The sequence below is a fragment of the Lonchura striata genome, chromosome 2 (genome assembly GCF_050655825.1).
Source record: "Lonchura striata isolate lonStrDom1 chromosome 2, ASM5065582v1, whole genome shotgun sequence".
In the NCBI taxonomy this organism is placed as follows: Eukaryota; Metazoa; Chordata; class Aves; order Passeriformes; family Estrildidae; genus Lonchura; species Lonchura striata.
This window is the reverse complement of record NC_140704.1, coordinates 102,374,809-102,391,160: the sequence shown is the minus strand read 5'-3', so window position 1 is coordinate 102,391,160 and position 16,352 is coordinate 102,374,809. Positions and strand designations below refer to the sequence as shown.

General features: G+C 35.6%; 1 protein-coding gene across 1 annotated transcript in view; it reads right to left on the bottom strand.

The window, feature by feature from the left end:
* Positions 1-3,310: 3,310 nt before the first annotated feature.
* DSEL (dermatan sulfate epimerase like) overlaps positions 3,311-16,352 on the bottom strand; it is a 137,676-nt gene continuing 124,634 nt past the window's right edge. The window contains exons 5-6 of the transcript XR_014952851.1: positions 15,540-15,629; positions 3,311-4,910 (exon numbers count right to left, since the gene is read on the bottom strand). The gene's annotated coding sequence lies outside the window, so the exon portion shown is untranslated. The remainder of the gene's footprint in view (positions 4,911-15,539; positions 15,630-16,352) is intronic.

Here is a 16,352-nt window from a genome sequence, read left to right as displayed (position 1 = left end):
GTTTGACTTTAGTAGAGCAGTTGGTATCTGAAATCTCCTATATAATATCTATTTTGAAAAAAATATACAGAACAGCAAATGCAGCATGGTATAATTGCACATATATTGGCTAAACTGTGATGAAAATGAAAATGTGTGTGAAGTGCTTTCTTCTCAGGAATATGTGAAGATAGGTTAAAGAATGTTTAATAAATTCCATTTTTGGACTATATCTTATTTAATAATGTGGCATGAACAGAGTTTCCAACAAAGATGCAGGTATAAATGTATGACCTTGAGGAATGTTCTGTTTAACTTTGTTGTTTCAAATATTTTATGTCAAATGCAAACTTAGATTTCTTTTTTCCCTTAGGACATGAAAACATTGAATCCTTTCAATTGTAATAGTAAAGAACTGTGCAGCAAAACTGTGTTGGAAGTGTACTTGCAAAGTATGAAGTTTGCTATTAACTGAAAAAAATAATAAAATGGTTTGTGCTAGAATCCACCTTCAACAGAACTCTTTTGGAGCTAATGAAGTTGTGTTGCATGGACCATGTTGTGTTTCCATAAGGCTGTTCTAAAATGATACACCTGCTTCAAATATGAAAACCAGTGTCAATAGGGAAAGAAATGGAGACACATTCACCACTGTCATATCTCTCCTGCCATCTGTGGAGAATTATGCTCATGTTTTTGTAAGATTACTAAAAAAGTTTTTAAAAATAGATTGTAGAACAGTAGGTTGTGTGTTAACTGAGCGGTAGCCAGGACAAATCCAAGCACAAGAATAATTGGATATTCTCCTTTATAATCCAGCACTTCCCCTACCATTTGACTTTGATTTCACTGGCAGTATGCTGTATTTGGCCAGTTTTGTTCAAAGTCTTCATACAACAAAGAATTAAACCCACTTAATATACCTGCATTCCCATTCAGTTGCAATGTTTCATTCATCCTATGAGTAAACATGCATAGGCTGGTGATTATTTTTTCCTAAGCACATGAAATTAATACTAAAGGACAGTTTTAAAGGTAATTTAAGGGTGTAGTACTGGATAGTGCTTGTATCATACAAGAGAGGTTCATAATGTCTGTTTAATTATCACTACAAATTTAACCAAATGTACTTTTGGTCAATCAATTGCAATTGGCTTTAATTCTTATTGGTTTGTTTTCTATGCATTGTATTTTGGAATTTCACAACCTAGATATCACTGATTGAATAAAGTAATAAAATCATATATTATCCATGAAAACCTAGGTCTCTCTCAGTGTCTTAGGTAACAAAAATATATGTCAAACAGCTCTCTTGAAGCAACAACTTGGTTTGATGACTAAGTAAATAATGTTTAAATCTAAAAAGATATATCAGGGTTGATAGATTCTAACAATTGTTTGGGCAGAGTAATGTGCAAATGATTAACATTGTCAAGAGTACCCTGTATTATAATTTCCCTAGCAAAGTTGGACAGAAATAAATGTAAACAGAAAATATGTAGACAGAAAAAAATACGTAAACAGAAAAAAATAAAGATCTACATTGCCAACCTTCTGTATCAACTGAAATTATCAGGTTGGTTTTTCTTTTTTTTTTTTAATTAAAAAGCTGATGAAACCTGATGTAATAACTGAAGCATAATCCAGTTGGTCTGCAGGGCACCTGGAGCATGGCCTCCTGGGGACACATGCCAGCAACCCTCATAGCAACTAAACACTTGCACCAAAGCCTTCAGTTCTGGACATGGTCAAAAACACACCTCAGGATTTCACACTTTCCTTTCTAAATATATCTCCTCACTGAGGAGTTAGTCTATTGGAGAAATTCCACTGATACTCCTCCTGCAGGAGAAAAAAAGCAAAAGCAAGAACAAAGCAATCTTCACTTGCCATTCACAGGAGCCAAGGCTTCACAGTAGTCCAGGCTTAGAGATTGTTGTTTCCTATGACAGCAGAAAATACCCTTGAAGAAGAAAACCCTTGTACAAAGTATCAAGTTGATTTATTGCAAATCAACAGAGAAAGTAGAAAAGAACTCATTTTCAGCTGTTTCAGGGAATCAATTTGCCTCTGTCTAATAACTGAAGATCACATATTATTTTTTTTAATTCACTGATATGCACAATAAATGTGGCAGATTATTAAAATATTCAGAGGGTGAATAGAGCATCAGTCCAAGATGATATTGCCTGCAGCTTTTGGATACAGAAAAACACCTCTGCATGGTAACCATATTAGCTCCCATGAGTCTCCAGGCAAGCAAGGAAGTTATGACTGCACACAACATATAGTCCCTCACTTACCTCTTTCTTGATTTGTCCTGGTCCAGAAAAATATTAAACACACAGTCTGTTATTTATTTTTGTGTTCATTGAAAATTTCAAAAGGATGAGAAAATTAGAAGAAATTTTAAAAGGGTATTCCCTTGGTTGTTATAACAGTGCTCTAAGGGATTGAAGATTGTTGGGGTATTGGAAACTGTGAGTGTTCAGATGTAAACTTCACCACAATACTAATCAGCCAATTGAAAACTTGCTAAATGTTCCACTTTGACAAATAACCATAAATCTAAGTTTCCCTTTGCAAGAACCATACTCCTGTTTTATTCAGAAACAGGTATCATTTAAATGTACATGTACAAGAGCAGGGAATGCATGACAAGTTTTGCCATATCCTTTTAATGTATCAACTCCTGGAAGTAGCTCATTTCAGACTGTGATGGTTTCCTTTTGCCAAGAGACAAAGTCCTTATCTAAAAAGTCCCTTGCACTTGCTGATTTTATTTTGGATAACTGTAACAGTGCCACAAGCTTCAGAGATGTGTCTGACACCTACTGCCACCTTTGTATTATATATCTCTCTTATAAATCTCTCAGGCATTGTTACACACCAAAGCTGAATGTGGCCGTGGTGTGACTTTTTGCTTCTGTTACCAATTTATCTGCCATCTCTCTTTTTTTTTTCTTTTTCTTGTCTTCAGGTCCTTTAGTTTCCTATGAGCATGAAGCATCTATCTTTTTCAGACAGGTTTATTTACAAATGGGTCACTGTCGATCAGAACTCAGCACTTCCACTTCCTCTCTTTTCAGGTCTTTTTCAAAACTAACTCGTTTCTCTTGGAATTATTATAAATACCGAGAATTTTAGAGCTCTGGAATTTTTTATTCAGTTTCTCTTTTATAAATTTCCTTTTTTGGTGAAGTTTTGTTCTGGGGGATTCTTTGGTGGTTTTTTCACTTGGTTATGAAAAAAATAGTCTAAATAAAATCCATGCAGAAATCTTGTTCACTGAAACTCTTCCCCATCTTTTAAAGACGTTTTGAGACATCTACACTAAATAGGGTTGCTTCATTATTCTTCTACAGGAGGACACAGAATTACAATGGCACACCAACTCTGCATAAGAGGTCAATATTCACACACCTTGCACTGCATGTTGCACAGTAGGAAAGGACATAGTGTACCAATTAAGAAGGTACAAAAACTAAAAATAAAAGCAATAACTTTATTTTTTTTTTTTCTTTATAATTGCTAGTATCAGGCTACACTGAGAGAGATATCCTACTGCTTAAGAAGAATATGTTTCATCCAAAGGAAAATCAAAGATAGCTCGTTCAAATTTGCAAGTCACAGAGGAAAAAGCAAAGAGGAAAGAGAAGAATATTAGAAGTTATGTACGTATGTGTATGTAAAAGAGGAAAAGATGACCAAGTTGTTAAATCATTATTTTTTTCCTAAACTAAGGAACACATTAAGTCCAGAAATGTTGGCACATATTCCACTTCTCTGCATTTTACAATACAAAACCTAAGGTAATTAACAAATGATCAGGTTCAATAACCTAAGACAATACAATCTTTCATGTGAGAGACTGCAAAGTTGCATATGATCTTCAGTTTTAAAGCCATATGCTTTTCATATTTAAAAGAAATGTAATAAAATGCATATATTTTCATATTGAAAATGTACAAGGAAGAAGGTAGAGTAATAATGAGAACTTTTCCTTACTCTTTTATAGAACCCCCCCCTTTTTATTGTAAGCTTCAAATATACAGACAGAGGGAGCCCATGCTTTAACCACAGAATCTTTTCAAAACATCAATTTGTAGATTTTATACTACATAATAGAAAAAAAAGCCACACTGACAAAATATATGGCTTTTCTAATCAGTCAGCATCTACAAAATATGTAGTTCATGTAAGAAACATGATTTATGAATCTTACACAATTCTAAATATCATGCATACTCAAAACTATTCTAATGGTTTTATGTCTGCCTGGATAGTAACAGACACGACATCTCCCGTTATAGCCTGACCTCCAAATTAGTGATTCCTTACCCTGACTTCTTTGGTCTCATTCTGGCTATATGGTAGCATTTCAACCTAACAATGTCTTTTAGGATTTGGCAAGACTTAATTATGTAGCATTTTATCTGCTTCTACTTTGAGTTATCATTCTGAACTAAATCCTTCATGTCTATTTTATTTTCTGGTGGTTTGTAAATTTAAAGCTGCACTAATTCAGGCTTTTCTTGAGCTGTTATTTAAATCACAGGCTAAGAAGAGACAGTCTTTTGATGTTTAGCTTTTTCTCTCTAATCTCTATTTTTTTTTCTCTAATCTACATGTAGAAAACATATTTATTACTTTTTCATTTATTTATTCTTGCACATAAAACCTTACTAGAAGTGCATATTTAGAGCTCCATTCCTCCAGTGTACATATCCTCTCCCACTACAGAGGATCTTGTGACCTTCTGCCTGTGAAGAGGCACGTTTGCTTTTTTTTTTTCCATTTCTTTTATTTTTTTTTTCTGATGTGGAACCATTCAGGCTTCAGTCACAGTAAACAATAATCTCTTTGCATTCTTGAGAGGTCCAATGTAATTTCATTACCACTGTCCAGGATTTGTTCCCCAAACCAGTAATCTGCAAGAGGAGAATTGATACCAGACTGTAAGCAACACAACATTTTAATTTCATTTTTAATATAAAAAAATGAAGATTTAAAAATATTATTACTTAATTTGCATCGCATGCAAACAGAGATGCTAGTCTTGTATGTATGTGAGTATTCAGGGACTATTTTGAAGTGTCTTGGCAAAATTAATTGTAAACTTAATTGATAGCTGGTTGAGTAAACACCAGTTTTAACATTATTAGGGCAGCATATTGTTTATTCAAATGAATTTATATAAAAAAATATTTTTTTCTGACTTTATGAATGAACCATTTGTTTAGCAAAAATTACCAATGACAATTATGAAATTATGTCCATAAGTAGATACATTCTCAAAATCTAAAGGCTATATTTTATAGGTTATTTGGTGATGTTATATTACATAGATTATTTGGTGATGCTAAACACTTAGCTTCTACAATGAATAAAAGACTAAGACATTTTGAGAGGAAACCATGAATCCATACAATTTTTGACAATTTGATTTTTATTTCATTCTAAAAGAGATAATATGGCAGAAATCACAATGCAAATATTTTTATAAGGTCAAAATATATATGAATCAGTGCAATATTTAAATAAGCTATGAAAATAATATAATACCAATATAAATAATTTTAATTAAAATGAAATTATTTTTCTTTTAAAATCCATTATTTTAATACAAAAATATGTGGCCACTTTTCTTTAAAATCCTAAGTCATTGAATGCTTCATTTACTATCAAAATATATTCATAAAAACTCAGCTACATTGTTGTTCACCTAAACCAAAATCACACTGCTTTTATAGAGTCATTTCAACATGATGCTCTCTCATTTAAGAAGCAAAATATTTCCAAGGGTTGGAGAGTGAATTTCATTCCAATATGGAATGATCTTTTTGTCTGGGATAAAACTCACTATACCATTTTTATTGGTATAATATTTCTCAGGGAGAAATTCAATAACAGGGGAACCAAGTTACTGAGCTATGAAAGCTGTCTGTCTGGAGACATGCTATTAAACAACACTTGAGCTTTCTGTTTACTTTGGTGGTATTTATAGTTATGGCTAAGCATTCACAGCTTGCACTTGCTAAATATTTCTAATATGCAGTTGCTGTAATAGAGAGCACAAATCATCATAGCTTCAGTGGTATTGTTTTTCCAAGAAATAAAAAAGAGAGGCAACAGCGGACTTTTGTTGCTGTTCACTTTTCTTCTACATCTTATTCTTCAGTGCCCTGTTGCTTTATAAATAATGCATTGATATTCCTTTTTATAAAGGTGTATGCATTCCCCATTATTATAGCACCTGAACATCCCATACATGAAGGCTTTTATGCTGATAGATCCCTTTGACATGGAAAGCAATCCCAATGCTGCCATAGAGCTGAGGGCATCTAGTTTGCAGTGGGGAATATACTCAGGACTTTTTTTTTTCTAAAAGCAGTGCTACAGCTTATCTCAAAGCTCACCTGTTCAAGTTCCTGTATTGCAAGTTCATAGTTTAAGGACTGGTTAAAATGTCCTTCAGGCCATGCAAGAATCTGAACGTCCATGTAGGCAAGAGGGCAGGGCCAGGAAGGCAGGTGACAAAAGTCTTAAAGAAGAGGACATTACCATTCTGGTCATTCACAAAGACATGGATATAACCCAGCAGATCTGTTGATGGTGAAGGACCACCAGGAAGGGATCAGTGGAAGACCAGGGAAATCATTTCAAACCTACTTAATGCAGGCTGTCAGTTTTACTTAAGTTTACTTTACTGTCAGTTTTACTACTGGACACTACTCTATTATTATCAAGATAAAATAATAGAAATATTTTCACATGAAAAAACAACCAAATTCCAAAGCTCAAAGCAGTACTGCTATGCAAAAAAATTGTCAAAATCAATCCATCCCACCTCTAAAATTACAAAATTAAAACCATAGGCTACAAAATAACTAATGTGGCTGAACCCCAGTTGGCAACTAAGTACCATGCGGCCACTTGCACACTGCCTTCCACTTTACCTCACCCCTGCTCTTGGGGAGGAGAATTAGAAAGAAAAGACAGGACTTCTGTGTTGAGATAAAAAAAAAATAATATAAGCGCATTAAAATATTATTATTATTTATAATAATAAATGAAATTAATAATGTTAATTGTAATTATAATGTTATTGATAAGGAGAGGGAGAGAATGTAAGAGAACACAAGAGAAGTAAGAGAAGAACAACAGAATTGCTTATGATCTATTGACTGATGCACAGCCTGTCTCTGAGAGGAATTGGCCCCACCTGGGTACCTCTCCTAGTTTATATACTGGGTTTTATGTCCTTTGGGAAGGAATATCCCACAGCCAGTTTGGTTCAGCTGCCCTAGCTGTCCTTCCTCTCAGCTTCTTGTGCACCTGCTCATTGGCAGAGCAAGCACAAGACACTGAAAAGTCCTGGATTTAAAGCAAGTGCTCCTTAGCAACAAACAAAGCAATATTCTAATACTGAATCAAAAACACAGCGCAGTACCAGCTACAATTAAATCTATTCCAGCTGAAACCAGGACAATTGCTTAAATCATTTAAGATAGTCACTGACAGACAGTCACTTAAGTGGCCCCTGACATTTAAGCAATTATTTGCCTGAAATGCAACTTAGCATTTGCATGAAAACTCCTAGAGAAGAATTTCCTAGTAGAAAAGCTATTTTAAAATTATTGGGACAAAGAAAGATAAAAACAAGGGTACCTCTAAAAGGATTAAATGCCAGTACAAGAAAACATTACTTGTATCATGTTTCGAAGCTGCTAATCATAAAAACCAACCAACCAAACAAACAAAAACAACCCAAAAAAACCCAAAAAAAAACCCAAAAATGAAGGATTCCATCTATATTGTTCAGTGCAGAGAGGACCATATTTTAGAGCATTGGAGCTGCTCCTAATTAAAATTTATTTTAGTCCTGAGATACCCTTCTTTTGAGAAAAGAGAATGAAATCTTGAAATCAGAGAACAATGTTGAACAAACACTCTGGTAAAAAATTATGAAAAACAACAATATTGGAAAAAAAATTGGGAAATTTGGAAATGGGGTGACCACAACCAAATGGTCTGAGAAGTAAAAAATCATAAAATGAAGAATTTCCTTTCAGGAAAGGGAATGAAACCTTGAAATCTGAGAACAAAGTCAAACAAACCCTCTGGAAAGGAGATATGATCAAAAACAAGGATATTGAAATTTGGAAATTGAGTAACTGCAAACAAATGGAGAGGAAATGAGATGCAGTGAAAAGGACCAAAATTTGCCAAAATTACTCTAATTCAAGTCCTGAAACCAGGGAAAAAAATGTAAATAAAGACAGGGGAGAAGACGTGAAGAAATAAAATGCTAAAAAATGAAATGGGATCATTCCAAAACCAAGTGAAAACCATAAAAGTGTATGGGATGACAAGAAGTGCAGGTGAGATGTCATAATCTAAACATGTGTATCCATCAATTTGCAAGCAGAGTGATACTTCCTAAGGACAGGATTTAGCTCCTCCTGCACAGCCAGCTCAACTGAAGGACAAAAATCTTTAGAAGTGTATAGGAAGAGTTACACATCTGTTCTCAAGATTTACTGAACCTGAATCTTCAGGATTGTTGTCTAAATGTTATAACATTACAGTAGAATATTGTGGCTTCACACAATTATTTTTTCATTTATATTGTTATAGTGAAAGATGTGAATGTCTCATATATATTGGAAGAATTTTTTTGCTATTATTAAATTGCTGATTATCTTTTCTCTCTGAAATCCCTATAAAATACTCTTAAATAAAATTTGCCTTCTATATACAATTGATAATACTATGATCAAAATAAAATGGTTTATCTAATAAACACCTGGATGTGAGTGACAGTGAAAATGGACCTTGATCATAATTTGAAACATGACAGCTCTTTTCAAATTCTAGGCTACAGAACAGCTGTCTCAAAGAGTTTCAACTAAATTTTTCTTTTCCAATAAACTGAAGGGTTAGAGGAGGGCAGGTAAGAGGTCTTGTCAAAAGCTACAGTGCACTCAGTTACCTTGTGTTGAATTTTACGACCTTGGAATTCTGTATGAACACCGGGATATATCTGCTCACCTGGGAGCATATTCCTCCTTTACCACTTAACTCTTCCAGGTAAGATCTTGGTTGTACACATTGTGAGGCAGGTGTGGCAGAGTAATAAATAAGGGACCTAAATCAATTTCTGTACATGTCTGGGGCTTGCATGCTTCAGATGGGCATATCTGGAAACCAGGTGGAAGATCCTGATGGGATCTTGAGTTTTTGGATTGTGGCTCTAAGGAGGGTAGGAAACATTAACATCTGCAACCATAATACATGGTCACTCATGTTTCCTCTCTTCTCTTGGGGTGCTGATCATAGGGTGTACCTCCCAAGCCTAGGGCCTCCAGGTCACCAAAAAGGCCAAGGCCATTATGCCGAGCAGAGCCTAAAGGGCAGTCTAGTGGGATTTATGGGGATGAGTCATCTCCCATGGAAGAACTACATGTGACTACTCACCCTGTGACTTTTAGTGTTCAAGGTGATTAGCATCAAAGGAACTATATGCAAATAATATAATGTGGTGGTTTTGGTTCGCCAATCCTAGATTTCCCAACCAATGCACCAATCAATGTGGTGGTTTTCAGTGCTGGCCAAACACCAGTGAACCCACTAGAATATAGTTTATTATTTCCAGCTGTGAGATAGGAATAGGAGGAAGGCAAAGCAGGCTCAAAACTTAAAAGGATATAAAGAAAGCTTTATTAACAGTAATGAAAAAAAAAAAAAAAGAAATAATAATAAGAATTAGAATAAAACTTTTAGAACACTTCTCCTCTCTCTACAATCTTTTCTTTCCCACTCACAATGTACAGAAACAATTCAGTCAGTTTATCACTTCTAGAATAGTCTTTCTGCAGTTCACTTAGTGAGAGGAGTCCCTCCAGTAAAGTTATGGAGACTTCTCCACAAGAAAACAGTTCTCTTGTGTCTTTTCATTTCCACGAATAAAAACCTCCTGGAAAAAAAGTCTGCAATTGTGAAGTCCCTCCCATTTTTCACAGATTCTTCCACAGGTGTGTTTATGGGCCATGCCAATTTATGAGGTACTATTTTAAGGATGAGCTCTTCCAAAGCAAAGGTTCTCTTTATCTATCTCTGAGATAATCATCTCTGGGAACAAAGGTCTTCTTCTTCTCTCTCTGGGGCACAGGGTCTTCATTACTCTTCTCTCTGTTCAATCTTCTTATTGAATTCACAGCTCTTTCAACATTTGCCTGCTTCAACACAGATTTGAATAATCCATCCCCCCACAATTCTTCAATGCATTGTAGGGAAAAAAAAAAAAAAGTCTGATGGATCAATTAAATTATTCTCCATAGCTTTACAAGAGGATTTCAGACCCAAGATCAAGGCATCTCCTCATCCCTCCCATTCAGGACTCAACTTTCTCTTCATTGACCTTGGTGTCTTCATGTTTCTCTATCTGCCTGCACTTTGTCCTTTTCTCTCACTCGTGGGATGATTGAAGCACTGAAAGAGTTATTATCTCACCTGGGGCCTAGAGATGGTCACAAGACCCTGGCCAGGCTTGGTAGCTTTTGGCCCGTGCTGTTTTACAATGGAGGTTTCTGCAGTGGCTGCGCTGGGGCTGGGTCAGGATCAGCCACTCTGGGGCAGAGGGCCAGGATCTCAGCAGCCAGGCTAGAACTCAGCAGCTAGCACAGCTGGGGGCTGATGGCTTCTCCTCCCCGCTGCCCAGTGGTTTCAGATGAAACTCAACAGTGGAAGAATCTTGGCCGAGCCGGTCTGGCTTGGGGCTGCTTTCTGCGTGGGCTGCAGAGCCACCTCAAATCTGTGCAGCAGCTGCGCTGTGGGCAGGGCTGGGATCCCAGCAGCCAGACCTGACCCAGAAGCCAGTGCCCTTCCCTGTCCCAGTGGGACACAGCCTGGCCTCAGCCCCGTGGCTTCCTCTTCCCCTCTGGCAGAGCCCACCTTGCCCAGCCTGGCCCAGCTCAGATGGGGCCACACCAACTGTGTAACCTGCTCTCAAGCCAGAAAAGAAAAAGACAAAATTCCTGGGATTTTTAATTTTTAACAATGGGTGTTCATAGAGCCATATCAGCTTTCTGAGTGGTTTAACAGATTGTCAGTTCTCAAAGATAATTACTGATTGGTTATTTTTGTCAGACATGGAGGAAACTGCTAGCAGCTTCTCTTAGAACATTACTTCTGTGATGCAAAACCGGCACATTGTATTCTAATACAATTAATAACCAATAGCAATTAATATAAAATAAAATATATAAATCTATGTATGTAAATTAGAAAGCATTATTAATGTTTTCCACATATGTTTTCTGGATTATGTAACCACTTCTTTTCTTCAAGAATTACATCTGTCTTGGATTACAACTCTTTCAGTCTTCTTTGCATTTTATGAGATGAGCTTAGGTGTACAAATATAATGTTAGCCTCCCAAATCCTATCTTTGCCACAGAATTGCTGCTGAAAATATGAGGATCTTTTAGGGTAATGACATGTAAGAGAAGATAGTCTTTACCTCATCTACATATGGAATCTGACTTCTAACAAGATTTTCTTTATACATCAATCCCTGCATTTACTCCAAATGCTAGAGCCAAAATCACTTTCTTCCTCTCATCATTGATAGCAAAGTACTGAGGTCATACCCCACTATCTCTCAAAACAAACGAAGGATTCTAGCTAGATTAGAAGAAACTGAGCAGGCATAGTCCTGAAAAACACTGCCTTATTTTGCATTCTAATCCAACAAGGTAAAGATTTCCTGCACGCTTCAATGGCTTGGTTTAAAAAGTGTATCTGCAAATTGGAAAACTTAGGTAATAAGAAATTTAGAAACCTCAGTCTCCAGTCTCTCCTGTTACCTAATTTTATCTGTGTGTCTACCAGATATTCATACATGCAGACACAAATATAAATTTGAGGTACAATTAGAAATCAAGTATGTGTGGATTTCATTTTTTTTCATATCATTAGCCTTCAAATACGTCTTGTGTTTTTTTTTCTTCAGGTATTTCACTGTGTGCCACTCAGTTTGCTCCTTCCACAGGAATATCTTAGTGCAAGCTTGCTCACCACCCTTCACTTATGTTAAAGAGGAGGAAATAAATCTCTCTTAAGTGGTAATTAAATGCTCAAACAATGGGTTTGAGCATTGCACATGCACAGCAGCTTGCTGCTTGGAAAGGCTAGTGAAAAGCTAAGCCATCAGAGCAAAACTGTGAGCTGGAAAGGCAAATGTGGATCCCTGTGGTTTCAGAGGCTGCAGCTGTGTGAGTGAAGCAGCAGGCCAACAGGCAGGTGGTGCATGCTGTGTCTTGCATGGACCTGGGGGAAAGACAAACAGCATATTTTCCATTGGTCAAGATAGTTACAGAAAAGGCAAATCTGGGAATCTTAAGATGCCTACCCTACCTACCCTGCTCTTCCAACATACTGGAAGAAAGGCAAGGTTATTAAACAAATTTACACCTATGATACATGGAACCATACGGTTAATGATTTTTATTCTGGCAATCAGTTAAAAGGGCTCCATGTACTGGTTGATTGTTCAGGCTGGGAGGGTTAGTGGTGTATATTGTTTAGTATTATCAGCCATGTTCAATATTTCTAGTAGTGAAGACAGTGGAATAACAAAACTTTGGTGCAATTATGTGTGCATGCGTGATGATCTTGAAAGGTTTAGTAGGAATGAAGCTTTCATTAACCTAAGAAATAATTACATATAATGAGAAAATAAGAAACACAGAGAAAGTGTGACAAACTACTAATAAAATGTAGATTCTTATACTGACATAATGCAATAATTTGTGCCCATTTTATTTTAATATAGAGAATTGTGACAATTCATTGCATTAGCATCCAAATTATTTTCGGGTTTTTTTTCAATAAAAACAACCATGAACAATGACCAGTCTTTGTCTTACAATAAAAATATTAGCATATGTTACTGCAGTCTAATTCCATCAGATTTTTTCCTTTAACAAACATGATGGTAACTGGTTTATTTCTTATGCCCTAACTGCTGCACCAAAGAAGTTTGGTGAATCATACCACAACTGAATGATGTTATGACAGGCTCTTTCCATAGGAACAAAGCTATGGAGTCACTTTTCAGAGTCTTATATATCGGCAGCTCTTTCTACATATCGCCACAAGAATCTTGAGAATGAAATTAAAGCTGCTTTAGTAATTCATAAAGAAATTACATTTACCAACTTTTATTCTCAATTCTTAGTTTATCCCTTGAAGACTTAGCACTTCCAAACAGTAGATCAGCATGAGATAAATGACAAGTGAGTTTCTATAAAGCAGTGTGATCAGTACAATGTAAGCCCGTTTCAGGTGAAATGCAATGAAAACTCTCTGACTCCAAATCCCCACACTTATTCTGTTATTCTGATGAAAAGCCTAACTACATTTCCTTTCAACAATTGACTGTAATCACGTTTTACCTGTCTTTTCTGAAGGGCATTGAGTCCAGGCTGTTAAAACACAGATAAAGTGACATAAGCATCTTGGTTCTTGTTTCTTGAGTATGGTACAGGCTCCAGCTCAGGCACCTCTGCTCAGCTCAGGCACAGTGAGCTACAGACAAAGATGTGCATACTAACAAAAGAGTCCCTGAAGCAATGTGGTACTGGCAAAGTGAAAGGATAATTTTTGTCATCATACACTTGCTCAGCAGAAGGTATCTGGACTTAACATTTACTTTATAGGTGTTGTCAAAATATTAAATAAGAGCAGCCCTACTTAACCTTTTTCAGTGAGACTTGGGTTTATGCTTTCTGCTCTTTGAGCTGTTTCAGTGCAAGCCAACTCTGAAAAGAAAATCATGTGAGGCAAAGTGGAAGAGTTCATGAGAAAAAAGGTCATTTCTTTAGCAGTACTTATCTTGTACATAGCAGTGTGCAAATGCAACCTTGGTAGCACAAACCAGACTTGACTTCAATATTCTTTAAAAAGCTTCTGCCTTTAAAAATAAAAAAATGTGACATTTTAAACATGTATATACCATGCCAGACATCCACTTTTTAAGCAAGTGATTTCAGATTTCCTATTTTGTTGTTTAATGGAAAGAAAGTTAGAGATATATGAAAATATGTGAAAAAACAAAAAAGAGTTCAAGGTTTCAAGATGGGTTAAAATTCAGTTAATGTGTGTTCATCTAAGTTGTGTATTCTATCCTACTTTATGATTTGGGTAGCAATACAGTGGTAGAATTATTTAAAATAATATAATTTGCAGTTCAAAGGCCTTGATAAATTTTCATTAGTGTTGTACTTATTCAAAAGCTTTACACAATATTTCTAAAATAAAAATAAATTTTTACCATATAACCATACTTAGTGTTTGTATCTCAGAACAGGGATTTCAGGGAGATTAAAATACTAATTATTTTGATATACTTCAAATGAAAAAGAACAGAATTAATTTCTCAAAATTTACACATTGGGAACTAAATAAGGCATGGAAATTTATTGATTTGTTATGTATATTGTACAAGAATAATTAAGAATAATTAATATTTTGAGCTTTCAAAGTACTACATTTGCATTTCAAGAAAATGAATATGAATAAAGTTTGGGGTTTGGGGTTGATTATTTATTTATTTAGCAGCCCAAAGGTCAGGACAAAATTAAAAAATGCAAATAGCAAGACATTGTCTGTGTAAGTTTTACTCCAACACAACTGAGGACCCACCATAATTTGGTTTGTATAATTACCTGCTCCCTCCACTGTAACCAGCAGACTACCTTAGACTGCGACCTCTAAGCAGTGATAGTCCCTCTGTGTGCTCCACACATCCCAGGAGAGTGATGAGTTGTCCTGTTCTTGCACATTCATTCAAGGTTACCTTGGCAACCACTTGATAAGATGGTTCCATAATGTCTGTCCAGCTTTTTTCGCTATTGCATGAGTTTAGAAACTAGACAATTTCAAAAGATGGCTTTTCCCCCTAGGGCCTGCAGTCTCAATTTAAATTTCTTCTTGTGTCAATAAATTTGCTAGTCTACTTGCTAAAAAACCTATGTGTTTATGGTGTTACTTCCCATATATGTAGGCAGTCAATGATTCAACTGCTCTGTATTCTACTGAATATATTTACTAAATACTTATTTTTAATGTAGGTTTCTCAAATTTTGTGTGACCATAACTTTCTGTAGACATGGTTGTCTCTGTTCATTCTAAATTCTGCTTGCCCCTAACATTCAACCATGAAAAAATATTAAATAAATTTTAAGGAAGACAGAGATGGTAAAGACATAGATTTATCTTATTCTAAATTGGTATAGTAATTTTATTCAGTAATATAATTTAATATTAATTTGATATACTGACGTACAGAAGACTGATTCAAAGACAATGTTTTCTGATGCAATGCCTGAAACTAGGCAGCTGAAAACAGGAGGAAAATAGAAAATAGAATAGACTTCTTGTCATCAGTAAAGTCCCCTGGGTCAATCAGGGTCATCTGTGAGTTCAAACAAAAGTATAAATGGGACACAGGTTATGGAACCTGGAACACTGAGAAATGTAACTGGAGGTTGTACCTTCTAGAACACCAGATAATCCATTTTGAGGTTTTCCTCTTTGAGGTTTCCATGGTTGTTGATGAAGATCCAATTCACACTGCAGGTTTACTAGAACAAGAGTCTATCATCAGACACAAGAGAAATTCACTGAAAAGCTTCCCAACTGTGCTGCCTCTATTTTTACATCATGTTCATGCTTTCAAATACTTCTATATTCATGGAGGATAAACCCTTGCAAACAAAATTATTTTAGCCTGCCACAGACCTGCCTGATCAGTCAAGAAAATCCAACAGCGTCTGCAGACTGACCCCAGAGTAAACCTCAGAGTTGCATCCAGCAGCTGTTTCCTTGAGATCTGGCATAATTGTTTCAGTTCTCAGAGAAAATTAGATTATTCAGGGTAAGGATGAGGGGATCCTTAGAAAAGTAAGTCTATATGAGAAAATGTAAAATTTAATGTACTTCCTATCAACAGTAAGAGAAGTATTTGCAGTCTCTGATTTTGTGAACTGTTTCTTTTGGTAATGAAGCAGCCATAACATTTCTATGGTAAATTATTTTGATCACATTATTTTAAAGTACTTTCATTTTCACTTTTTGTGACCTGCATGTATCACCCTTGTTATTATGTTCACTCATCTTTTAAGTACCACTTACACCATTTTCTTTGTCCCACCTGATAAAAAGGGGGGGGAAAATATACTTGAAAAACATGAATTCTGGATATAAAAGCAGGTATCACAGTAAAAAAAAAAAAAAAAATATTTTTTTATAACTCAGGATCTTGTACACTGTTTTTAGTATGTAATTTTGAACTCTAAGAATATCTC